Source organism: Argiope bruennichi, chromosome 2, assembly GCF_947563725.1.
Source record: "Argiope bruennichi chromosome 2, qqArgBrue1.1, whole genome shotgun sequence".
NCBI lineage: Eukaryota > Metazoa > Arthropoda > Arachnida > Araneae > Araneidae > Argiope > Argiope bruennichi.
In genome coordinates, this window is record NC_079152.1 from 87,859,753 (window position 1) to 87,885,870 (window position 26,118).

At 27.5% G+C, this 26,118-nt stretch overlaps 1 protein-coding gene across 4 annotated transcripts in view; it reads left to right on the forward strand.

Annotated features, from left to right (window-relative positions):
- LOC129960015 (calmodulin-binding transcription activator 1-like) overlaps window positions 1-26,118 on the forward strand; it is a 149,017-nt gene that overhangs the window by 46,755 nt on the left and 76,144 nt on the right. The gene's annotated exons all lie outside the window — the stretch shown is intronic.

Genomic DNA, 26,118 nt, shown 5'->3' on the forward strand with positions numbered 1-26,118 from the left:
AGAATTGAGTGGTTATATTTATCTTGTAGATATACTTGGTGTTCTATTACTTTCAGATTCAAAAAGGATGTTTTTGAATTAACTATAATTAAATCTTCAAGATTAAAAAATAGTTGTTTTATTTTGGACATATTTATTTCTTCATTTTAGTTTCGATTTATGTTTTATAATTTACTGTCAGCAAATGAGTCTACTTATAGTGTCACATCATTTATTTTATTCGAAAGATTTCAACAGATTTATTAATGTATAGTTTTCAGAATGTTTATATTCTTAAATTTTTAACATGAACATGTTTGTAATGATACAACATTGTTGATTATCGAAAGTTATTGATGTTCAAACATCTGTGTAATCATAATATAGGATCATTATCCAAATACAAAAAGGAGGTTTTTCAATTATCATCTCTCACGCTTGAAGTCTTTCATGCCAGTAGGCTAACGACAAAAATATGAAATAATTTGTTAATTTTTTTCGATATTTATCGCTCTTATTTAAGACAGAAATTTCTGTTATTCAGTCTACTAAAAATAAAATAATATGTTATAATAATGTTATTTGGGATATTAATGCCTTGCTTTTATAACATTGTTATGGAAATTTATTGTGCTTAGGAGGATAAAACCCATGGAAATAGAAATATAGAAAATTCTTTACACAGTTTTCATTTTATAAGTCTTTTATTTCTAAATTTAAAATTAACTCAGTTTTTTTCATTTCTCAATTTTTCGGTGCTGCCATATATAAGTCCATTTTATAAAACTGGCAAAAGCGGTTTTAAGACGCTCATTCAAGTTAGTTGTTACAAAACATTATATATCAGTGTTATCTTGTGAAAGTGATACTATTTAGTTTTAAGCGAAAATGTTACCGGTGGGTGATTACTTTAAACAAACTGGTACTAATTTTGTCCTTAAACATCGATGATGCATTATTGAGCGTACAAATAATTACTTGTCTAACAGTAAAATTGGTGAATTAATATCCAGAAAAATCAGTTATATGGCAGAATAGATAACAAAATGAACAAAACTTTTAAATGGCGCTCGTGCATTGATGAGCAATTTTCATTATGGGAATTATTATTATTATTTGAAGTTTCATAACAGGTATTTATCTAGATCCCTACATAACCTATGAAATTCTAGTTTGTTCAGATTTTTATGAAGCTGTTATGCTACAATGTTTAAAGTTGAAGAGGGGGTCAATTATTTGGTCGTAAATTTAAAAATTTGAATACATTTCCTTAAAAATTCCTTTAAATTGTTTTGTTAGAAAATATTTATATATAATGTCACGAATTTATTTCTGGAAATATTTTAAATCTCTAAATGAGTTAACTATCTTTTTTTTTAAAGATAGTTAAATAATTGTTGAAATTTCGATGCTTTTTCTAGCAACAATAGGGGTTAAGGTCTCTAAGATCAAATCCTGATTCCAAGAGGAAAGTGGGTCTGATGCATGCTACATGATCTTCCGTTGGTGTGGTGGGGAAATTTGGAGAGGGAGTTGCCTGCTCTAGTATTGTCTTCATTATTTGACCACAGTTCAAAGTTATGAGATCCATCCGAAAATAGCTATAGTATTACTTCAAAATGGGACGTTAATATAACAGAATTAAACTAGAAAGCAACAGAGAAAAGCGTAACTAGTCAATTTGGAATAATTGATTAATTTTGCAAGTGTAATGGTATTTTTGAATTGATTAAAATTGGATAAAAATAAACGTGTTTGAAAATTCAATACTTTATAGATTAACTTAAAATAATTATAAATTTAGTGAGTAATTAGAACAAACTGTAAATGAATATAAAAAATGGAAATACTGTTGCTACTGAAGTATTGGTTAAAAGTTAGAACCTTAAAAATAATTTGTTTTGCCTTGGCATAATTACTCTGTTTACTTTTGTAGGTTGCGTTCTTTTAAACGGCTTAAGTGAGGTTTTGTGTTGTTGTCTTGGAGATGCTACGCAAACAGTCTAATTTATTTAGATACGTCGTTTTTTTATGTTGCTTCAAAATGACTTTTCATAATAGCGGCATAACTGATCATGGTTACTGTGTTCCTATTTTTAATAATTAATATTTTTGTTCTTCATGGATATCTTGTACTTATGGATTTCTTTTAATGTATTCTGTTCATCTTTTTTGTTTATTTCTACAACAAAAATGGATGTTTTTATTATAAAAGCTAAAAATCAGTTTCCATCTCTAAATTCACTTTCCGAACTTATTTTAAAATCTGCCGGTGAATACATTTAAATTCCTTTAAAAGTCGCACTTTTCTAATTTTTTGTGAAAATATTTTCAATGAGAACTAACTTATTGTCATTGATTCCTTATCTATTATGTAGTTAATATTAAATGTTAATTTCATAATGAAACCACTTTCACTTTTTAAAGCGATTTTATCTTGTCATTTTACTAACCAACAGTTATCGGTTAGAAAATATTAAAAGTACTTGAGCTTTTTTTTTTTGATTAAATCATTCACATTTTCTATAAAGGAATCTAAGCAGTTAACTATGAATTTTTTTTTTTAAAAAAAAGATCCCTCACTCGAAATCAGTAAATTTGGAAAACAATTCATTGTAAAGCCAATAAAATTTCATTTTTAGTAGACGGAAATTAACAATTCATTTTTGAAAATGGTATTATTATTGAAAATTTAAAAATTGTCGAAATATGTTGCTAAAAATTGCCAAAGAAGCAAATGTAAATATTAATGGTAATTTGTTGAAATATTTTCCGAAATGATACATAGTTTTGCAGCTGTATTTGACCGATCAACATTAACGTCGACAAAAGTTAAAGAAACCCAAGAAAGTCTTTTTGAGACATATAAATATCACGTTGTTCCCACGAATCAGAAATTATTAAGGGACCTCATAATCCTCGCATTGTATTTATCTTGTTGCAATCGTTAACGGATAATACTTGATAAGAAGTAAAGTATAGAGATAATCTGATGTAAGGGGAAGCTAATAAGCTCATTTTGTAAAAAGCAATATATTGTACGGGGAATAACTTCTCTACCAAAGAATTTATTACTTATTGTTTTTTATACAAGACTTTTTGATGTTATAACGAAAACATGCCATTAAATGGCATCTATATTACATTTTTTTTTGGTATCAAATGGTAATTTTTTATTTTATATAATATACTATACTCGTTGGCCGCACCAAATGATATCTTGGATTGCCGTGTATACGCATCGAGTGCAGTTAACTGGTTAAGAGAAAATTCAGATGAGAAAAGTTATCCAGTTTAAGCTACTGTTTTAATATGATTACATTTCTGTTTACTTACTAGTAGAACAAACAGTGTAGTCACTGAGTCACAAATTGTGTTTTCCTTTTGATGTATTTGGAATATTTTGAAGAATTTGTATCTCTCTTTAAAAGAAATCATGACAAATTTTATTAGGAATATACAGTACGTCAAAATGTCTGTATTTAATTCAGTTTGAATGAGTCCATCCGGCAACCACCGAGCAGTGAAATAGTGGAAAAAATATCCCTACAGGTCTTAAGAAGTACCATGGAGACAAAACTTTTGTACCTTATATCACATTTTGAAATAAAATATAACGAGAGGGCGAAGAATTATTTCCCCAAGCAATTCTTGTCTATTCCGCTGCCATTGAAATGACGCTGTTATTGTATGCAATTCTTCTGGGATAGAACTGTCAATCTAAAGTCATGCTTAGCAATAAATGTATAGTCTGGGGCAAAAAACAACAACAAACGCACACCTTTTTATTCTTTGTAATGTATAAAAATTGAAGGAAAATATGGGATTCAGTTTTTTTTTTAAATATATAAACTGCATTCATATTAGAGGTTATCTATATTTATTTATATTTGCATCATCTTCAAATTTTCCTATTACTGTTAATTTTTCATTTTTAAATGATTCTGCATAATACAGCTCTAGTTATAAAATTTTTGGCAAATCATTTCAAAATAATCGGAGATAAACAAGAAAATGTTTTAAAGGACTGTTTCAAATGCAAATATAGCAGATAGATAATTAAGATTTTCCCTTATTAAATTTTTTTATTTCATTTATTAAAGATTAGTGTTTTTTACTATTGAAAGTGATAAAGTACAATCAAATAAAAGTTCGAAGTGCATGCTTTTATTTACATATTTATATAGAAAATAATAATAATAATTGTCTAATAGTTTTATTTCGTTTGTTATTTTAATAGTTTTTACTCACATTGTTTGTGTATCTCGGTGCTTTTTTTTGAAATTTTAATTAAAGTTGTGATTAATTAAAAATTAAGTGGAATTTTGACTTTTTCCGCGATAACTTCCAAAATTATTACTGCATAATAATAAATTTAATGATATTATTACACCTTTTCAAAATTAAAAAAATAAATGGAACTGGATATTTCCATTACATAGATTCATGTACAAAATAGACAGAAATTTAGTGACAGTTATAGTAATGCGGTTTGGCGGAATCATATATATATATATAATATAAAGAAATTTTATCTGAAATAAAACTATCTGAAATAATATTTATCTGAAATCAAATATAACCAATATTCCTGACGATCCAGCTGGTCGCCTGAGGCGACAGTTATTAAATTAAATAAGCTTAAATTGAAAATTTTTTAAGGTATATAAAAATAAAAGAGATGCTTATTTTCTGAAACAAATAACTGAAAAAAAATATAACGCACTGCCTTATCGGAAAGTATTTATTTTAATAAATAATAACTTTTTTTGATACTGAATCTTTTAATCTCATAGGAGTTATTTCATGTAATTGTAAAATCGCATGATAAACAGCTGTGTATATCATTTGAAAACGGAACTAATGTTGCATAGTAGGACAATTGACTTCTTCACTGACGAGTATGGCGCATTGAAATTTAGAGCATTCTGTGTGAAATCAAAAAATGCGTTCTTGTCCAATTTATTAAAAAACGAAAGAAAAAGACGACTGTCGTTAGAAACGTTTTTCAAATATCCTTTAACAGTCCAATCAGTTATTAACTTCTTCTAATTTAATGACTTCTCTGACTCTTACTTCGAATTATGGAATGTGTAATATTTGAACTTGCAATTAGATAAGAGTTATCATAATTTTTTAAGACAAAAATTATTTAGATTTACATTAGTATGTTTTTCAAAAACTGTTATAAATTAGTAATAAATGTCATAAATAGAAAGAATTGTAAAGCTTTGAATATTCTATTTCCACCGACTATGGAGAATATGGATATACATTCCGAAGAGCGTATAAACAATCTTCTTTCAATGTAAGGCATAGAAAACACTGAAGACCCTACTTTAGATATAAAAACGGTGATGAATGCACACACATTAACAAGTAGTTATATTTAAGTTAGTCTTATAAATATTTATATAACAGAAATCAGGATGAGTTGTCTCCGAAAATTTCTCTGATGTTGTCTAACGTTATACGTTAATTATTAGCCATATGCCATTGCGAGCAATAGTTACGAAAATGCCCTTTAGCATATAACGTTTGGCAATTAATCGCGGGGATACAATTAATACACAAACAGCAAAGCACCAAATTATATTTTGTACGCCATTTTTACGACCGATTGAAAATGCTAAAGGTGACTAACTTTTGATAACTTGAGATTATAACTTTGAGAATGCTTTTCAATACAATGAGTATGGAACACGAAATATTCGCATGTTCTTATTGCAAAACAGATCTCAGGGATAACACGCATAACAATCATACTTACTTTTAACAATGAAGGAATCTTTAGTTGATAGAATCTTTACCTTTTTAAAATGTTTTTTTTTTCGTCTAAAAACAAAACTCAGAAAATCAAGGTTTTTGTTCTGTATCTCCTAACTTAATGCTCTTCAAACACGAAATAAATAAATATAAAAAACAATTAATGAAAGATTAATGGTTGTATGTTTTAATAGAATATGTAAATAACATTGTAAAAAAAAAGTTTTTTTTCGGAAAGGTTTCAAGGCGAATTCTCTTAAATTCTTATAAAATGAATGATTATTCGATGATTGGTTCTCCAACATTTCAAGTGGCAAAGGTCGCTTTTAAAAGGGTTATACTCTTTACTCGATTCATCCCCTCTATTAATATAATTTCTTAATTATTTCTTCTTGTTTTTGAAATATTTGAGTCCTGTAGAAATTATGCAGAAACATTCGATTTTTATTGAGGATAAATAAAGCAGTAGCTTAAGCGCAATAAAAGAAAATTTTAATTTCCGTTTTTTTAGGTTAGATGCTAAATCTTTGCCAAGAATATCATAGAAGGCCTTTGATGTTTCCTCTCCCGTTTTTTCCGTTGAAGAAGTATTTACGGTGGTGAAAGTGGTGATTTTCAAGGAACACACTGAAGAAAAATAAATATTGCTATAAAAAGAACAGGGAAAAAGGCTAAGATTAGTTTTAAAAGAAGGAAAAAAAAAAAAGATTTTTGAGAATTATTTATTTGCATTTATTTAAATGTAATAAGAAATCAAAGTGACTATATGTATAAGTTTTATATTCCCTATATTTTCCTCCTAAACACTAAACAAAATTAATTCATAATTTGTACGCTTATTTATTTATTATTTTTTTAAGAAAGAAGAATATTGTCATCTTTTTAAAGTACAGAAATCAATTAAATATTGTTAATTAGACATTATTCAAAATTCTTTAGATGTGAGTGAGAATGCTCAGATAATTAAATAACTATAAAAGTGTATACTATTTTTTTGAAATGTGAGTGGCAATAAAGCGTCGGTAGACAAATTCGATAATTAACCTTTAAATGCGTGATTATTTGTTTTGAATTAAAAAAAATATATTTACTTTATTATAGTCATAAGTTATGTAAAAAATAAATAAAAAAGATCCAGGTAGTAATATAGTTTATTAATTTTGAGAAAGTTGTATATAAACTTACAATATTTCCCAAAAATCTAGCTTGTACCTAATATAATTTTCAAATACAAACATTGATAGCTTATCTGACACATATGAAATGTAATTTTTTAACAGTTAGATAGATCACTCCTTTATAGGGAACTCGACAGTAGAAGCTATCTCTTCAGGTGACATACTGAACTTCATCATACACCACATTAAAATAATAATAATAATAATAATAAAAAAAAAAACGATATAACTTACCCGTCAATTGTAATGTCAACTTTTTTCTTTCACTTATGATTTATCGTGTATGGTTATCAATGTGTGTTCGAAAACGGACACACTCAGGTTCTTGTATAAAATTAAATGGAACTGAATGTAGACAATTGACAACAATATACATTTAAGGGTTAAAGGTTTAATTTTTTTTCATTTTATTGAGTTTAAGGGTTAAAGGTATTAATATTTTCTTTTATGGATAACAACGTACTTTAAAAAAAGACATTTTTGTAAATATTGCTCAGTTTTATGGATTTGGTTTTAATTAATAGTAAAATAGATTATTAAGCTCAGAAAAATTGTATCCTAAGGTTTAGAGAGATTTCTTTTTTGTTGTGTTTTTGCGACTATATACTTAATTCAATCTGTTTAGCTTGCTGTGTTTGGGATTTAACGTATGCACAGACAGACTGAGCGGGAGATAGATTTAATACCATAAAATGTAGTTTTCAGATTTAGGATGGTTTAAAACGGGGAATTTAGTCACAATTTCGAAGTTGATTTTTTTTGGAAAATAATTTATATAACATTTTATATTTGAGAAAATTGAAATTGTACTTCTACTATTTAAAAGGACTAATTGTTTATATATATAAAAAAAGGATATCCTACTGCATATTTCTAATTATTTTTCATTTTATTGAGTTTAATATGCATTATCCTTAATTGATAATATATTAAGCTTAACTTAAAAATTGATTGCGTAATTATTCACTAAATTTAGATTTAAATTCCTTAAAAAAATTGAAACCATTCTTTAGATATTAAATCCATTTTGATGCATTTTACATGTCTATTTTCATTTAAATTATTTTCAGAAATAAAAATGTTTCTATATCTTTATTATATAAAAATATACATTTAGAAATCTAACATTTCTTTCCTTTAGACGTTACCAATAAGAGAGAAAAAACAGATTTTAACTAAAAGAAATGGAATAAGTCTTCTTTTTAACAATCGTGTCAAAAAATTTTACCGAAGAGCAAAAATATCATTACTCGAAATTACCGGAAAAGGAAAATTCCCTTGAGTAATGACATAACTGACAGCTTTATTAGTTACTTATGTCCACATCTAAATGATCGATCGACATCTAATCAATATCTAACTCCGATGCCCAATGCACGGCGACGTTAAAGTACTTGTTCTTTTGCTCCTTTATCTTATTTTTTCTTTCGATATACGTTAAAATGCTGTTGTTAAAGATTTCAAGATGTGTTGAGATATATCTCATCTTTTCCTTCTTCTTTTTTTTTAATAACAGTATTTGATAATTTTTTTGAGACGATGATGTTTAAATGATGTTTTGTGGTTTGAAAAATCTATTGTTTTCTGAACTTCGAAAAACTATTTTCTTGGATATGATGTTATAAATAGTATGCATAGAACTTTCTTAATAGTTTATTATTTTTTTTCTTAATAGATTAATTAACATGTACCCGTTCAAAGCATGTTCTCTGGAGAGATTTCGATAATCAAGTTATTTATTTTTTACTCTTAAACATCATATTCTGAAAGAAACAAAAAAGGACTTTTTTAAATTAAAAAAAAACCATTTTTAATAAAACAAAGCAAAAAAAAAATGTTCTTTAAAGAAACTTAATTTAAAAAAAAAAGAAGTGTTCTGTATTCTTTTGATGATCTTTTTACTACTTTAATAATCAAATTTAGAATTCTAGATTTTCTGAAATTCCAACATTATACATCTTCTTGAGTCCGAAAAATTTTTTTGAAAAATTTTGGAATACTACTTAAATGTTTTTACTTTGCAGTTGATTTCAGATTATTAATACACTTGTCTATTTTCACGATTTTGTAAATCTGAATTTTCATTTTTGACTGTTAATCAAGGAGGATAATATCATTATCAACTGTTTCAATTGGGAAGCAGTGGAGTTGAAATTTTTATCTATACTTATAATAAAGCTCAATGTGTGTGTGTGTGTTGGCGCTCTACAGGCCAGATCATCCAACCTACAGCTACCAAATTTGGCACGTGTATACCTTGGAGGCCGGGAATGTGCACTGTGTTACTTATGAGCCTGCCAGTATTGTTGAATTTAAATATTTGATGAAATTGTAATTTTTTTTTGCTGCGGATTGATATGATATTTTTACACCCTTATTTTGATTTTGAAATCGATTAGAGCTTTGTTTGGTATTTTTTATTTATAATCCTATATCCAATATTCCAATATCCAATTTTCATTTTCATTTTTAATGTTTCAGAAAGAATTATGAATGATATAAGGGAACTAATTTACTTTCCCTTAATTAGAATTCAGAGGAAAAAAAAAAAAAAAAAAAAAGAATACGTCCAGTAGCGGACTACTGGGTGTCGGGGTTGAGAGTAACGATCATTTCCATTGGCCGTTTTCCAAACATTAGCCTGGCATTTGATAGCTAGCATTTCTGATTCGAACAACGCCCATGAGTTTTCATCTCGCATCTATCGCTCTCCTTCAAGTCCTTGCGTTCTCATTTGCATAAGAGTCTGTCGTAAGGCTTCGCAGCTATATCGAATATGCTTGTTTAAGTCTGTATTTGAAATCTGGGTTTACCTTAAACTTGCCTTGGGAATTTGAAGACTTAACGTTTCAAACATAGGTAAGTCATCTTCCACACTTTTCGTGTGTTGAAATGGATTTTGGTATGTTCAGTTTGAGAAATGTGTGATTTTCTTTTATTATGTATAAAAATTATTTTTCTTGTAATTGTGAGGATATTTTAAAGAATTAAATTATTAAATATGTAAGTTTTAATAATTTATTTGTAAGTCTTGAGTGAAGTATAAGTCTTTTTGTTTCTCCTTTTTTGAAAGTAGTGAGAATTTAGTTGCTGCCTTTACTGTTCTGTCGGAAAGTAGAAAATTGATATTTGCTACATTTTTTAAAGGTTTTCTTTTTCTATATATTAATTGAATTATTCCACTGAAATTATTTAAATATTTTTGTTTGACTAAATATCCTTATCCACAATATTTTTTTTTATGTCAATGCTTTGTAGGAACTCAATACCTAAAATTGTAACAATTTTTTGTATTATCACCCGAAGGTATTGGAAGGTGTGATTATGTAAATTGGGGAAAAAAAAACATTGTTTTGATAAATAAACATTAATGATATAAAAGATTTCCTTAAGTTTGAATGCGTTGAAAAATTGTTTTCAGAATTTTATAATATTTTAACTCTTTTTCACATTTAGTTTTTTTTTTTTTTTTTTTTTTTTTTTTTCACATTAAGAATATACTGGACTGAATTTGAAGTAATCATTAATCTAAATTTATATTTTTCAGAAAATGTTAAAAAATACCGATTCTTTGTTTTTTAAATAATTTCACATTTTGACATGATTATTGAAAGATCTTGCTGAATAGAAAACTAATATCTTTATTACATTTTCCTTTATCATTATATGTGTACAGTAACAATTTCATTTATTTATTTTTAGTAGAAGGGAATTCGCTGTTATCTAAATAAAATATAATTAAAGAAAAAATTAATTGTATTAGTCACTTATGTTGATTCTTTTTTAAAAATTTCAATTAAAGATATTTACATATTGCTTTGAAATTTGAAATATTGATTTGTTCTAAACTTCGTTGATCGATATTTTTTCTTTATTAATGTACATTGTATTTTTTGAAAAATATATATATATAAAAAAACACGTTCTGGATTATATTAAAGTATAATCATACTTTTCAAGCATTCATATTTTTTATCGTTGAAAAGAAGCCTTTAATAAATAATTTTGAATTTTTGTATAAAAAGTCGTTGGATTATAATAGGCTTTTAAATAATCATTATTTCAGTTTAATAAATAGGAATTTTCTGGAAAGTTGTTGTTCTGTTTGCTTTATATCCGCCGAGAAATATAAAAAACTAATTACAACAAAACGAAGGAGGAAAAGAGAGAATTTCCTTTGAAAAAAAAAATGTTTTATGTGGTAGGAAAGGTTTTTATTGAAAGGATTTTTATTTAAATGAGAAGTATTGATTCTTTTGTAATCCTTTTTTGTTTTAAAAATCTTCAATTTATTATTATGGTTTAGTGGCATATAATCTACAAATCTGTCACAAGTTGTTTAGTTTGAATTACCTTTTTACCTTTTTTGTTCAGTCTAGAATTTATAATTTTGTAAGTTTATTCGTAAGTATCAATTTAAATTTTTGTTTATTAGTGAAAACTATATGATAAAAATGACTCGCATATAAATTTTTCGGATATTGGTTGATAACTTTCAGAATAAAGTAAACAAGGAATAAGATCTAGGAATTTCTTTTCATTTAGATTCTGTTCTGTTTTTTATTAAAACTGATTATTTACTATAACAGTATTTTCAGCATGCGAGAAACGCTTCTATAATGCAACGTTATAACTTTTTTACCCCACCCCCTTTTGTACTATTGTCTGGTGAAATTTTTACTGTAATGTCATGAGTAAAGAATTTCTTAAAATTGCTCTTAAATTTCAATATTTCTTGTAGACCCCTCTTTTATGATCTTTCAACTATTCTGATTACATACGTTAGACCCCAGAAATCAGATGTTTAGTTTTTTTTTAAATATAATATTGATCAAGTAAAAATAAATCATTCATGGTTTTACAATACAAAGTAGTTTCGTTATAATTTAAGTAGAGTATAGATATAAAAGAAATGGATTATATTAATGTTATTTATGTTTCTGTCTTTTTTAAATCATATATAAAATAAGTTATACATTCAAAAACATTTGACTTATTTTATAAATCCTTAGTTTAATACGGCAATATATTCCATAAAAGAATGCGTCATCCAATTAGATAATTGGTGAAAAATGGAAGTTCAATCTGCTTTAAGAAGGATGAAGGTGAAGGATCTATAATCTTTAAATTTTTTTTCTGTGCTTGGGACAGCTTTTAGGGTTATATCTCATTATCAGTTTTATACATATCGCATTACGAATTGATGCATATGCATTTTTATTACGTTTTTACGTAAATTCTTCATCGTGTAACTGAATTTCCGATGTTTTATTATTTTTTTTTGTAATACAATGACATTCTGTAAACTTGAGCTGATGACAAAAATAGTTCATAAAATGTTAAAATAAGAAAATTCTGAAAAATAAAGATTTTAAAAATAAAGGTTAATTAATTTTTTCCATGTATATCTGTATTTAATATGTACTAATTTATTATTTTACAATGTTGTAAATGCTGAAAAAGATTATTATTCTGCTATCCATTCAGCCAACGCATCGTCATTCGCTATTCCCCTTTATATATGCCAGTAATCATGCTGTTTGTGATTTAGCAGTTTGGGCGCTTCTTCAAGTGCAGAACTTTAAATAACGTATTGTTCCTTATGGACTCTGAGTTCCACATTTCGTTCCACGTATTTGTTAAAAAACGCAAATGAACTGGCTATTGAATATATATATGATGTAAAAAAACAAAGACAAATCGTTATTCCTAACAGGTAAGAAACCGCCATTTATTTTTACAGTATTTTTCAATCCGTATTTGGAGCAATGATTTTTTTCGTACTAATGATTTTTTTTATTTAGCAGTTGTGTTGTCCAGATTTTATCTTTTTCTCTAACTGATAAGAACATTATTGATAGGAACAAAACTGAAATACAACTTTGTTGTGTCCATTCTTTTTTTTTTTTTTTAGTTTAGTTTTTTTCTATATTCTTTTATCATTTTATTGAATGAATGGTGATATAATCGCAAAGCATTCTATGGGAGAATGATTTGAGATCTATAAAGTAACTAACTAAGATGAGCTATTTAAGTCGTGTCATTTATTTTTCTCTGGTTTTTTTTTCTCATTCCAAAATTAAAAAAACACTGAATTGTAATAGTAATGTTTATTACAATTTAAATAACAGTAACTTCATCCGCTAGAAGATAAACTACTTGTAAGTTTTTATCTGATAATAATAATAATAAAAGCTCGACATTTTTTTTTTTTTTTTTTTTGTTGTAGGTTCGGTTTTTTTTTTTTTTTTTTTTTGCTATAACTAATTTTGGTATTCGACCATTATTATTATTACTATTTTTAGGTTTGAGATTATATCTTGTTTATATCATATTCTTATATAAAGACAAAAATAAAAAGAGGAAGAATCATTTTATACTATCTCTTACAATGTCGACTGAATTTGATTTAAATTATGCTTTAGAATGGAAGAACATTTAATTGCTCCTTAAAAATAGTTTTTACAATTAAAAACATGAATATAATTAATAAAATTTAACAACAGAAATTCAGAATCAAAGAAGCTTTCTTTTTTCATCGTGCTATTTTTGAAACCAGGAACAAGAAACTACAGTTAGACAAAAAACAAAGTAGCCATTTCGTCATTCATGTCATTTCCCGAAACCTTGATAGTGTAGAAAGAGCCGTGAACAAAAAGAAACTTCAAAATTTATAACTCTATTACTCGGCATATTACTTCTCATTAATCCTTGTTTCCCGCCAGAGAACAGCACTTTGTCCGTCTATTCTTTCTTCATTCTTGGTTGTATCCTTTTTAATCAAGGTTTTTGAGGACCGCTCACTGTTTTATAGCCATTTCTTTTCTCGGCAGACAGCAGCATATTTTCTTACGAACAAATTGTTTTTTGTCCATCGTCACTTGAGGTAGGTGCCAATTCTGTCATATAGGGGAAAAGGTTGAAGGGGAATATACGGATCGATTGTGAAATCCTTGCTGCCTTTTCTCTCCCTTCGAGGCTCTAAAAATAACCTTCAGTAAATAATCGAAGTCTTTTAAAAATAACGACCCTTGTTGGTTACGATCAATTTTCTATCTATATCGCTCTTTCTTCCTCACATTTGCTTTTTGTCTTCATCTCTCCCATGGAAATGAGGGCTGTTCCTTTTGATGGAGGAGGTGTTAGATGAGAAAATTCTCTCTACACGGTAGTTCGTTATGGGGGCATAAAAGACCTAAGCCGTGGTGTGGCTTTTCTTCTGGAGAAACAGTCTACATGTCTGAAGAAATTCTCTGCATTAACGTAATGACTGCTAATCTAGACCTTTATTAGATCTGACAATCATGAGTTATCTGTGGCAGTCCAAGAGATAAACTTTTCTGAATTTCATCTTTATACTTGATGCATACCAGAAGCCAAACCGAGAGTTTCCTGCCCTTTTCGGACATTTGATTAATTTGCTTTGGTTATCAATGATTGATACACGTAACGGCTTATAATAATTAAAGGAACGACAAATTGTCATCGTTGATTGTAATAGTTTTATTGTATTTTACCCGCAGAAGAAGTCAGAAATGAACGTTTTCTAAAGCTATTTCTTAAAAATTAGTTCAGTTTATCATATTAATGATTTTTTTGGTTCGATTTATTTACTTTTATAAGTAAAAGTTCAAACGATAAAGGATAAATCTGTCAAATTCATTCTGTGTAAATCTTTCTATCCGACTGTCCAAGTGAAAATTGTAATTACAAATTGTAAATAGTTACTTAAACAAAATTTAGTTTTTAGATTTAGCATTTATAATGCAGAACCACACTTTTGCATGCATGTATGTAAACTCGATAAGTCAAAAATGTCACAACCTATGTAAATGAAATTTGATTTGCAGTTTTTTCATCTAAAGTGTAGATCCATATCGAATTATGAACCAAATTGTCAAATGATTGGCATGCATTAAACGGGACAATTCATAACCGCAGTGACTTAAGTAAATAAATATATGATCTTTTGACTGCATTTGCAGTTCGGTGTCAAATTTGGAATATAGTCGACCAGAAAAAAGGCGTCCAAAATATGTATTCGATTTTCTGATACTTATGTATTAAATGCAAAACAACAATTAATCGTAAAAAAAAACAACAACCCTGCTGAAGATGTCTAATTAGATTGAGTAAAAACACTAGATTCACTTCAAGATGGATCATATTTGCAACTGTTGTTCGATAGTGGTGTGGTGTTAATACAGAAATAGCGGTTTATTTTATTATGTTAACAACTCTCATGTTTGGAAATAAAAATTTAAGCACTAGTGGCGTTCATTATCTTGCTCTATTACACAATTTTTTTGTGAGGGGAGGAAAATAATACCTTTAGAAAGAATGCGAGAAAGTTTTGGGAAGACCACTTCCATTAGTTTCTGACAACATTTTAGTAGATTAGTACACCTATAAATAAATTGTTCTTTTTTTAAGTATAATTTTTTAATATTTATTTAAAGACATTAAAAATGATATTCACTTTTTGTTTCCGAAAACTAGTAGAAATGAAGCACTGAAAATTTTTATTGGGACTCTGTTTTTCTTGAACATATTTTGTTTGAAAATTGTTTCATGGGAAATTTTTTTTTTTTCTGTGTAATCTTTCGTAAGACAGATTTTCTTATTACTTTATTTTGCAGGTGTAAATACATATATTCGACGAGTAGAATCGAACTCTTGCTTATGATTATAGTTTGAATTTACTTTAAATCAAATAGGGCCAATTTGTCTCTTCGGACTTTATACATTTCCACATTCCTTGACAAAATGGAACAAAATTTTGCACTCATGCTGTTTAACATTTAGATGAATTAACTGCTCTATCAAAAAATTGCCAAGCCGCCCAGAAGAGAGTGAAATAGGGAAAGGAGGGTAGAATGATTTTACGTTTTTCTGACATAACTTCGGAGCACATCTTTGCACGAAAACTATTTTTTTTAATTTAAAAAAATTTAAATGACTTTTTAATGGCATAAATTTCATTTCTTTTCGACTGTTTTTCTAATCACAGCACAACTTTCAAAATTAATTAAAACTCAATATATAACAGTGTTTTTTTTACATTATAATATTTATTATCTCTATTCTACTGAAGGTGCGCTTTTCCCATTGTTAAAGTCAATATTTTCTTTGATCATTTTTGTTTTAATGTCATAATGCCTTTTAATATACGACCACAGTAATTATTTATCTTTAAATGATGTTTTTTCAATTGCTGCAATTTCCTTTACTATTTGCCTCATCATTTTTTTTAATGTTTTGTCTCATATTTTAACAATTTCAAATTTTTAATGACTCATTTGACATATGATATGCTTTTTCATGGCTTTTTATCTTGAGTCAATGCACAAAATTTTATTCCCTTTCATAAATTTGCCAGTTTGTATTGAGCTAGCATATATTTTATCGCTCTGGTTTCAAAGTCTTTTTCATTTCGAAACGTGTCAACAGACAATTTCTTTTAGCTTTGACAAATTACACATTTTTAATCTTTTTAATTTTGTAGTTTCTAGAATTCGAGGGTTTCTTTCTGTTAACAATCGCTGTCATTTCATCAGAACTTAAAATTCAAATACTGAATTGTGAATATTTGATTAAATATTAAAGAAGATTAGATTATCTCAGTTCTTAAGGCAGTATGGGCGTGAAGCAAGTTACAATATCTGCACGAAACTAAAGATATTTCGTCAATAAATAAATAAACAAACACAATGAAAATTTTTCCAAAAAATATAGTCGTTTTCATGCTCGTCAGCATTCCATGAAATGCATTTTTCATCTCGTTCCATGTATGTTATTTATTTTAAACTTGTGTTAATTTTGTAATTATTGGAATTCTGCTTTAAGTAGTTTCTGCTTAAGTATAGGGAAATTTGCGTGTATTATCGCATCAAATAGTAGATAAAAAGAAATATCAAGTGTTTGAGGCCAAAGAATCTTTTAGGTTATTTTCTCTTAAATTGGCATTCTCTTACGTTAAGATTTAAAAGTTGTCAGTATCAATTTGAAAATTTCATATTTCTTCAGTGACCAAATATATGTTCATGATGCGGTATGAAATTAACATCAAGAATTAGATTGCTAAAGGTGCCTAATATTAATAAAATGAATTTAATTATGCCTTTCAACTTTGATAAACTACAATAAAAAATATAATAATTACAGTAATTTAAATAAAACTAAACAAAAGCATTTTTTTAAAATTTTATTTGCACAGTAATGATTGAGCATTTTTACTAATTAACTAAACGTAAATGTTGTTAAATTGTGAAGCTGACGATGAAAATTGGCGAAATCGGCCGAGTTGTTGTCTCTATTAAAATTTTATTTTCAATAACTCTTGAAATGAAATTGAAGACCATTGAATGTATGACCATTTATGATGTATCTAACATTATGAAAACATTATCTAATATTATTCATAAAAAACAAACATTTTAGAAATCGGTAGAATGGTTAAGAGCTTCAAGTTTCCTTTTATAGAGAATGTATAATTTTTCTTCTTCTCAAAAATGGAGAGCGGTGTAGCAGAGTTAACAAGCGACCTTTGATAACGTATCCCGAAGTCATGAGTTTTCAATGAAATAAAAATCATCGAAATTGGTATGGTTATTTTGACTGGGTCTATTACTGGCTTTACCTTAGAGAATACGCCGAGGTAGAGGTTTTTCGAATTTTCTCAAAAATGGAAAGGAAGAGACTGTTGGTTGTATATATAAATAGCTTGAACTTTCATTGGTGATTGGATTGGGTCAGTGGTTGAGTTTGGTAATTGGTTCATTGTTTTTTTAATTATTATTTTAAACATTTAGATAGTTTTTAAAAATTACTTATTTAAAAAAACCCTATTGTATCAGTAATCTTTATTTATGCGTAACAATTACGAAGATATTTATTTTTAGTGTATGTAATACTTTTCTAAAACGAGAAAGGAAATTTGTAAAGACCATAACCATAATAAAAAATTTGCATACTCATAGTTTTTTTGGGGGTGGGGGTGGGGGGGAGAGGTAATTTTAAATTGCTGGTTTGCAAAAGTAATTTAAAAAATGATTTAATTTTGGAAAATTTCTGTGAAATTTTGCCAAAAGGTATCTATAATATTATTCTTTTTTATTATTAACCACGCTTTCTGTTTTGTTTGTACGTTGCAAATTTTGCAATTGATTTGGACTAATTTTTTGATGAATTAAAAACTTGCAAAACTTTTAACTTAGTTCAAAACTAGATGACAACGTTCGCAATCATAATATAGGATAAATTATGAGTCTAGGGTAATGCGAATGTGAATTTTAAAAATTCACAATCACTATGAGGTTAAGGTAAACCTCAGGACTAACCTAAGGTGGAAGTAGAATAAATTATTTTATATATCTTTCTGTTTAAATAATAAAAATGATATTTAAATAATTATTTTAATGTCAAGTAACGTGTCACTTTCGCATTTTGTATTTCTATTTTTATACATCCATAATATCCTGAAAAGTCTCTAATAGTTTGGACTCCGAGTGGAAGAAGTGTTAAAAAAACAACAACTTTGATTTAGAATGCTTTTATTAAACAATGATTGTTAGTAAGCTTTAAATTATATAATGAAAAAAAAAATCTTAAAAACGAGAAATATTTTGTTTTCAGCTGTTTTTTTCTCTAGTAAGAGTGGAAAAATATTTATTTGTTTTCTCATGTCATTTTGCCCAACTGTAAATCACAATCAGTCAATTTTATTTTATATTTCTGATTGGGTTAAAAATAGTTCAATAAAATGCTTCAATGACCTTTCGGAATTTATGAATGCCTGTGACGGCACCTCATGAATTATTGATCGTACTTCTTTAATAAAATATGAGATTTCTTGGCACTTTCTAGAGATTGATTTTTTTTTTCTTCTTTTTTTTTTTTGTGTGTGTGCTTCAGAATCTTTAACAAAGGAATGTTCTCTTTCCCCATCGTCTTTTAAATTTCAGATAATTATTGACTTGAGTAATCGATTAGTGAACGTGATCCATTCAAAGACGATGTTTGTTATTCAAATTGTTCTTTAATGAATTACAGATTTGCTATAAATTTTAATAGAGTTTTGAATCATTCCAGAGGAAAAAAAAAAAAAAAACCCTGTATAATTTCTTCCTAGTTTTAAGTGTTATATAGCCACAACAATATCTCATACTTTTTTTTATGGGGGAAAGGGATATTAAATACGGACATCTCTTAATATTTTATTCTTTGCCAGTTTTATTATAAGAAATTCAGATAATAAACATAATCTTCGCAGCACTAAAAAATTTGTGCCAAGTAAAATCATCATACATTAACCGACTATTTTACTATAAAGGCACTTTTGAATGCTTGAATCTAAATCTGAACTTCAGAGATGTGGAGAAAATGATATATAACACATTAGTAGAGTTACAGGCTTAAGAAAATATAGACAATTTTGTTGCTGCCACGCTCTTATACGAGTAATGACGATGAAACAATCAAACATGTGCTGGGGAAGTAGAAGGAGATAAGGAGGAAAAAGATTAAGATGAATATGTCCAAGAAAGATTACGTGAAAGAGAGAAGAGAAGGAAAACAGATTTTGATAACATTTATCGTATAATACTCATCTTTATTAGCATATGATAATATAGAATTCCATTCAATTCCTAATGAATTCTTAAAACTTAAATTATAATTTAATATATTGAAATTCTTATATCAATTTGTATCGGTGGCAGGTTTGTATAGCAAAACCCTTGACGAACACACATATTTGGTGTTTTCAGCAAATACTTGCTAAAAATTTTTTTTATTGGCTCACTGCTTTTCATTTACATAGCGTTTGAAAAGGATATTGATATGTTATAAACGTGACAACTAGAATTATTTTCATTGTATTTAATCTGGTAAGGGATATGTTGTAGACAAGGTGAGAATCTTGGTTTTGTTCCAGCTCGGCCACTCCGCTTAAAACTAGGAGTAATAGTATTAAAAGGGCGTTGAAATTTCAATTCCTTTTAAATTCTTTACGATTGAAGATTGTAATATGATTTTGTATGCTTAATTATAGCTTCATCATCACGAAAAATTCTATTCTGAAATTTTTTCAATAGCTGCTTTTATCTTAGAAAGAGGATGAAAATCATGATTGGTTTTCAGCTTCTAATTTCGGCTACTTTCTATAACCCGCGCTCTTGACAGTTGTCTGATCTTTTTACCTAAAAATAGTCGGTCTTTTGACTGTTTAATCGGTTAGCTGTTGAGTTGGATATATGTGCTTTCCACATAAATCCCATAGACTTTCGACATCCAACTGAACTTTTGGGCAATTAAAAATCGTATGTATGTGTCTGACCTTAATCTATGCCTGTGGAAACTTCTTGCATCAGTTAATTTCTTTTCCTTATAGATCCATCCTGTCATTATAACTACCAACCCTTATAAAATGAGGAGAGAAAACGGTGGGAAAAATAAAATTTTCTTTGTTTATAAATTGTACCCCAATTTGACTGAAACAATAGCCGTTGTGAAGCATTCGCTCTCAAAATAAGGTGCCGAAGAGCAAACTAAGACTGGAAGCCGATGTTTTTGTAAGGTGCTTCAGATTGATAAGTAGCAGAATATTCATTCAGAGGAAGATCCATTTTGACTCTACCAGCAGACTTCCACCCCACCGGCATTTTTTATATCTTCTTCAGTTTTGTGTAAAAATGTTCTACAAATATTTCAGAATTATATAGAAAAACAACAACAATAATAGTAAGTAATAAAGAAGATAAAATAAAAAGTGATTGAAAGAATTGCAAACAAAAGAGAATTCAGGAAAATCTAAATATAGTCACCTGCATTTAAGATTTTTCTTATGAGATGCTTAACAATTTTGGCCTTATTTTTTCAATTATCTATTTACAATTTCTACTTTATTCTCTGGAAGCAAAAGTAAGCTACATTTGCCTTCCAGCCACCACCAATAATTTTTTGGTTTCTTTTTTTTTTTTTTTTTACAATTAGTCGTCAGTCTGATGATTTTAGAATAATTAGTTTTAAATAAAGATTTCCTTGTTTTTGGATTTATTACTTCTTCTATGGTGTTCTGATCAAATATGCTTTCTCTACAGTAGAAGATTTGCGTTATTATTCAAAACTGAAATGATCTGAGATAATCTATCTTAACAAGATTTCTGATTGTAATTTCCATTTTTTGCTATTTTAGTTTATATCTACTTTAACCTATACTGCATTGAAACTTTTGTATTATTTACCATCTTTTCCACATTTTTACCATCTTTTCCACAATTATAATTCTTTCATCAAATTAGTATATTGGAATCAGGCAATTAAAAAACGAAAACAAAACAAAACTGTTTTTGAAGTAAGTTTACCGAGAGAGGGAGAATAATAATAATAATAATAATAAAATAAATAAATAAATAACTCTTAAAATGCAAATTATAATTTCGTTTCCAATCTCTTATTCAAGGAAAGAAAAGTTCTTAAATGAAAAACTTAAAAATGAGATTTGTTTATCCATTAAATTCTTTAGTTAACTAATAACCATCAATTGTTACCAAAGTCTACCTTTTCTGTAACTCTTTCTATTCATTATATATATTTTTTGTATATATTCAAAAAATGAATTCTTCCAAAAATATATACTTTTTAGTATCTATCATTTCAAATAAATGTTTGCCAATTGAACCGCATTTAAAAATAGTCTTATCTGATTAGTGAGCTTAATATTTATTGCATTTTAATATGCTTAGTTTTATTTTAAATATTCAAAGCCCACTTTTTGAGTATGATTTTTTGTATTTATTTTACTGGAACTGTCTTTTTTATTTCATTATAATTCACTTGGTTCAGGAATGTTCCCTTAAAGTTTTCTTTTGGAAGACTTCCTAACTGCGATTCGTTAATGAAATATTAAACTTGGCGAATTGTACAAAAAAGAAAAAGTAAATGCGAGAATTGGAGGGAAAAAATATCTCAATCCATTAATGCATTGATTTGCTTTTTTTTCTTTCATAATTCTTTGCATTTTTTTTCTGAAGTTCAAAGCGATTTGATGTGCCGTTTGCTTTTCTCAGTGTTCGTGAAATATTTCTTTCTTTCTTTTTTTTTTTTTTATCATTATTGTAGTTTCAAAACATTTTTTGTTTTGTTTCTACGTTTGTTATTTTTTTCCCTTTGATAAAAGTGTTTTATTATTTTTTTTTGTTCCGTTCCAAAACTTATAACTTTTCCTTTGAGGCATGTATCCTCCCTTTTTATTGTATTCATTTATTAATGTTTAGAAATATTTTAAATAAATTCTTTTACTAGAAATTCATTCTTTCCTTGTAATTTTTTGTTTTGTAATTTTCTTGTTACAATAAAATTTCTGGTTTTTAAATTTCAATTGTTTTTTCATATTTCTTATGGTACAAGTAATTCTATTACAGAAATGAATTATTTTGCTGCACATACATATTTCAGTCTATTTATTCTATGAGGAATAGAAAAATATTTTTGTTATTATAGTTATAGTTGTTTATGAACTTCGTCTATAAATTCGTAAATTTTTACCATTTTATTTCATAATTGATTATTTTTAGTTTTTTGTTAATTTACTAAATTTTAATGTATATATTTTATATTAAAATTTAAAAAAATCATTTGGCTCTTTTTTCATTAAAAATCGATGAGTCATTCAAGTTCAGTTATTTTTTGCCTCTGTTTTGAGTTATGTTATCTGAAAATTATTAATTAATCATTTCAATTCCATATTAAAATATCTAAATTTCCCCTTTGTTACTTTTCTATTATTATTTATTCTGAAACATATTTCATTCTCAATTCTTGTTAGACTACCTTAGACACGTGAACAATCTTAATTATTCATAACGCACGCAAGCAATTTTATCAAGATGAGCAAATTGTTCACTAACCTATTTTTGTGTAATTTGTTGACATAAATAATGAGTCTGAAATTTAAACGAGTTTTTCGTTTTGCCTTAAAATAACGGAATTCCTAGTTAAACGGCAAGATTTATTGCTACCACTCAAACTTTCAGAAGTAACGATTCTTAAAATTGAATCGCGCAAAAGAATGAAATGTATTTGTTTAGTTTAATGTTAGGTCTACTAATAATTAAAAAACATAGAAGAAAACAGTGAATTGAGACTTTGTGTATATTATTCTTTTCAGTAACATTTATATTGGCCTTAGGTAAATAAGACAGTAAAAGATATAGTTCTTTAGCTCTAAATATCTCTGATGTCTAAACTTTTCAGTGGATGATATACAATTTACTAATCCCTCATTGTTAGAGATCATGTATTTGTGAACATGAATATGGAAGTTGAACTTGTATATGGAATGTGCTTTCTTACACATTCCATATACAAGTTTGGAATGTGTAAGAAAGTTATAGAGATAATTTGGAAGCACTCTACGAAATGAAGAAATTTAATCGCTAGGCTGATAGTCTATATAATGAATTTGGTTGTCAGCGTCCATATAAAAGAAAAGACTTCAAATAATATTTATCTTTTTCTGGAAGTACTATAAAGATAGTTTGTTCCGAGCAAGTCTTATGTCGTAAATAAAATCCGAAAATTGCCACTTCCTTTTAAAAAGAGGAAACGAATATCGATTTTGATTACGTCAAAAATAAATCTATCTCCAATGTACTTCAATGGGAACTTTGTGTTCCTCGAAATTGAAGTGTTACGAAGATGAAGCTTCATAAAAAACAAAGAAAAGAAAAAGGAGATAAATCACGGAATCGGCTGTTGTAAGAGAGGGAAGAAATGCAATGACGAGTCATCTCATCGATTGGCATATTCCATTATCCCAAATTCAGCGAAAAAGAGAGATGTTCCTAAAATTTCTTTTGGCTGCCTTCCATTTGCGACATGGGCCGTTACTTTACGGGGTCGGTGTAATGAAGGATTGAATGGTCGTGTTGGCCAATTGACTTTATGTCAGGGAAAAAAATTGTTTTGTCAAAGGGTATATTTGCCGGAAAAAGGAAGTCCTTCAATATTTAACAAGAGTGATCGAAGGAACCTGTCAAATGAAGTTTTTGGGAAAGCACGTGAAAAAGCAAACATTTTCCGAGGAAAAAAAAAAAATAGATTTTTATGTTTTAAAACTGTTTTTCGTGAATATTTTTTAACAAAAAAAAAAAAAAAAAAAAAAAAAAAAAAAAAATCTGATATAAAAAAAAATGGACTATTGTGTTTAAAGGGATTCTCCTTTTTGCTAACACTGTGTACAAAGTAAATATTATATGAATCAGAGTAAAGAATTTTTTTTAATTAAATTGTTTGAATATTTTTGACTTGATAAATTCTTTTTTATTCGTAGTATAATCAAGTGCTTTTAAAATTTCAATTTAAAACCAGAATGTAAGCTTAGGCAAAATACAAAACACAATAAACTTCTGTTTTATATTATTTATGTAAATTAGTTTTGTACTCGACACAACTGGAAACACCCTAGCTGTGCTGGAACATAAATATTTTACATTTTCAACATCTGTGTTGTTATATTTAAATGCGGGAAGACAAATGTACAACTTTTATAATATTTTCTGGTAAATATCGATGTTAAATTATGTCATGTAAATTGTCCAATTATAAGGATTAAATATGTTTTTCACCAATTTACGATATCGGTACACTTTTTTTCTTTAACCTGATATATTTTAAAGAAGATGGGAAAATGGATTAGAAGTGGCAGAAGTATCTAGTATTTTAAAATACTTTTTAAATTTTTAGGTAAAAACAAAATTTAGGCAACGTTTTTTTAATTCAAAAATGTAAATGTTATGAAATTTACATAAAAAAACAATAAATGCATTCCACCATTTATAGCGGTTAATAAATATCGGTAGAATTTTTATTTCCGAAAGAATTCACCAAAATTAAAATCATAACGTACGGCAATATACTTGTAAGTTGTACGTGTAACATTATGAAATTTTGATGTGCATGAAAATAAGCATTTAATCTGTTAGTCTATCTTTCTCAAAGAAAAAAGAATGTAGTTATAGGATTTAATTGGAAATCAAAGCGAACTTAATAATTTTAATGTTTGACTTCCTTGTACAGAGCAAAGAATGCCGCCTGATCGGCATTGTTTTATTAAACCTAATTATTATTAATGAAAAAAAATGGCTTAAAATCTCATTTGCCCTTTACATCTGTGTTATGCTTTGATAATAAATAAATTACCTACATCTTTTGAAATTTCTAAAGCTTTTTTTTTGTGTGTGTGTGCATCTCAAGTTCATAGTGACACTATTGAGTCATAATTGCAGTTACAACTTTATTGCAATTAAAATTTACTTATTTTCTCTTAGTTTTCAGGAATAATTCCCTGTGTGAGAAATTCTTAAATATTAATTATTTTGTTTTTATTGTTTTAAGGGAATATTTTTGAAATTCATTTTATGTCTTGTTATTATAGATTTTAATTCGATTGATATAATTTTTTACCACTATAAAAAAGTACGTTGAAAATAAAAAATCTAATGGATTCTATCATGGAAAAGCACATTTTTGCCCCTAAGTAATTGAAGAGATTACTATTGGCAGAAACCTCTAACAATATAGTAAAGTACTTAATGAACTAACAATGATTTCACAATGTGCACGAAATAAAACTTATAACACGCTATCAATTAGTTAAATGACATTTAATAATGAATTCGTTTCCCGTATTAAGTATAGTGTCACGATATATTGCGTTTCGTGCCAAAGAAATACCTTTTCAATCACAAAAGAGTACGTGTATTTTGCTAGGCGGATTAATTTTTCAAAACTCTGAGATACTTATTGGAATTTCGATTACTACCATCTGTGGGTGAAGGAACTTTTTGTTATCGTACACAATATAAATATAGTGACGTTCATTTCAACAGAAAACAAAGTTATACCACTTATTTCTTTCATGCAAACTACGAATGAAGAAGTCATGATAACCTATGTTTGGATATCTTTTGAATCATTGATGTCTTTTGATGAAAACTCTGAAATATTTCACATGTTTTTTTACAATCTCGTATTGTTAATGTCGAAAAATCTTATCGCAAAATTTTGATGGCCTTCCATTTTTATGATCTCCTAGAATCCAGAAGAATCCATTTTATCGTCTGCTTGTGATCAATTCAAAAATAATATTGAGATGCAAAAAATATGACAGAGTAATAAAAGAAACAAATGACGC